We start from the raw sequence: 2914 nt of genomic DNA, 5'->3' as shown, positions 1-2914 counted from the left end.
CTGGCACTGCTAGGAGTATCCTATGACGTCCGATCTGGAAACGGCTTATACACAATGCTGGCGACTACTTTGAAGGTCAGTAAAACTTTGAAACCTAATTGGTACGAGCTGTAAATAAATAGTTACCACTACTAAAGTTCCAACCCGTACAAAGATAATATACGAGAAATTAGCGCTCATATGGAAGCATTTAGATAGTCGTTTTTCCCTCTCTCTATCTGCGATTGGAACAGGAAAGGAAATTACTAGTAACGGTACAGGGTACCCTCCACCACGCACCGTATCGTGGCTTGCGGAATATGTATGTAGATGTAGATGCAGTTATAGGTGTAGATAGAAGTTATGATGCTTCTTCTGTCCAAGAAAAGAGTCTCGCATGGCGAGAACCAGCTGAAAGCTCCACCAAGAAAGGCGAAGGTCACTCAGTCCGCGGAGAGGATCATCAGAACAATCTTCTGGGATTTCAGAGGAATTCTCTTAACTGGTTTCAAAGAAAGGAATACCACTGTGAACGCACAATACTGGTTCTGCACAAATTACGCGACTTCGTCAAACTAAAGAGGCGAGGAAGGTTGTCACATGGTTTTCGTCTTCTGCACGAAAACACCCCAGTGCACATGTTGGCTATTGCGAAGGCTGCAGTAAAGGAATGTGGCATTCAGGAGACTGACCACCCATCTTATATTCCAGATCCAGCCACAAGTGACTACTGTCTCTTCTCCAAACTGAAGAAAGGTCTTCGAGGAAGGAAATTTGGTGATGATGATGATGAAATGAAAGCTGCAGTAATGGGAAATTTTGCCGGTAAATAAACATATTACTTTTTGAATGAGATAGCGTTGTTAATTCACAGATTTCAAAAGCGTATTGAAATAAAGGGTAATTACGTTGAAGAATGGTGTTTTATTTTTACAGCTTTAAAAATGTCAGGCCCGGGACGTTTGGAACCTACCTCGTACGAAAGGGACATTAACCAGTCTTACTGCCTTTCTTATATCAGTGTTTGTTACAAAGATACGAACTGCGGTAGATGTTTTTTTTAAAATAGCGCCCTTTATTCTGCAGTTCCCTTCCCCTCTTCAACAGCTGTTCAAACGAACCACGGTGTACCATTTACATAAAAATGACGTTAGTAAAAACGTAGCACGAAACTTTGCCGACCGCTGTGGCCGAGAGGTTCTAGCCGCTTCAGTCCGGAAACGCGCTTCTGCTACAGTCTCATGTTCGAATCCTGCCTCGTGCATGGGTGTGTGTGATGTCCTTAGGTTAATTAGTTTTAAGTACTCTACTGGCCATTAAAATTGCTACACCACGAAGATGGCGTGCTACAGTCGCGAAATTACCAACAGGAAGAAGCTGCTGTGATACGCAAATGATTAGCTTGTCAGAGCAGTCACACAAGGTTGGCGCCAGTGGCGACACCTACAACGTTCTGATATGAGGAAAGTCTCCTACCGACTTCTCATACACAAACAGCAGTTGACCGGCATTGCCTGGTGAAACGTTGTTGTAATGCCTCGTGTAAGGAGGAGAAATGCGTACCACCATGTTTCCGTCTCTGATAAAGGTAGGATTATAGCCTATCGCGATTGCGGTTTATCAATCGCGACATTGCTGTTCGCATTGGTCGAGATCCAATGACTGTTAGCAGAATATGGAATCGGCGACTTCAGCAGGGTAATACGGAACACCGTGCTGGATCCCAACAGCCTCGTATCACTAGCTGTCGAGATGACAGGCATCTTATCCGCATGGTTGTAACGGGTCGTGCAGCCAAGTCTCGATCCCTGAGTCAACAGATTGGGACGTATGCAAGACAACGACCATCTGCACCAACAGTTCGACGACGTTAGCAGTAGCATGGACTATCAGCTCGAGACCGTGGCTGCGGTTACCCTTGACGCGGCATCACAGACTGGAGCGCCTGAGATGGTGTACTCAACGACGAACCTGGGTGCACGAATGGCAAAACGTCATTTTTTCGGACGAATCCAGGTTCTGTTGACAGCATCATGATGGTCGCATCCGAGTTTGGCGACATCGCGGTGAACGCACATTGGAAGCGTGTATTCGTCGTCGCCATACTGGCGTATTACCCGTCGTGATGGTATGGGGTGCCATCGGTTACACGTCTCGGTCACCTCTTGTTCGCATTGTCGGCACTTTGAAAAGTGGACGTTACATATCAGATTTGTTACGACCCGTGGCTCTACCCTTCATTCGATCCCTGCGAAACCCTACATATCAGCAGGATAATGCACGACCGCATGTTGCAGGTCCTGTACGGGCCTTTCTGGATACAGAAAATGTTCGACTGCTGCCCTGGCCAGCACATTCTCCAGATCTCTCACCAATTGAAAACGTCTGGTCAATGGTGGCCGAGCAACTGGCTCGTCACAATACGCCAGTCACAACTTTTGATGAACTGTGGTATCGTGTTGAAGCTGCATGGGCAGCTGTACCTGTACACGCCATCCAGGCTCTGTTTGTCTCAATGCCCAAGCGTATCAAGGCCGTTATTAAAGCCAGAGGTAGTTGCTGTGGGTACTGATTTCTCAGGATCTATGAACCCAAATTGCGTGAAAATGTTATAACATGTCAGTTCTAGTATAATATATTTGTTCAATTAATACCCGTTTATCATCTGCGTTTCCTCTTGGTGTAGCAGTTTTCATGGCCAGTAGTGTAGTTCTAAGTCCAGGGGACTGACGACCTCAGATGTTTAGTCCCATAGTGCTTAGAGAAATTTGAACCATTTTTTGAAACTGACTTTGACTCCTCTGTGCTAGCACTGGGTTAACGTAAGTCGCACACCTGTTGGAGCTGACAATAAACAAAGGGAAAGACAAGGAAAGTGCATCCGGTTCTTAGTCAACTGTCTTCAGTTTAAGGTTTGTGTGCGTTTAATGTACAC

Source organism: Schistocerca americana, chromosome 9, assembly GCF_021461395.2.
Source record: "Schistocerca americana isolate TAMUIC-IGC-003095 chromosome 9, iqSchAmer2.1, whole genome shotgun sequence".
NCBI classification, from domain to species: Eukaryota; Metazoa; Arthropoda; class Insecta; order Orthoptera; family Acrididae; genus Schistocerca; species Schistocerca americana.
This window is presented reverse-complemented; position numbering follows the sequence as displayed.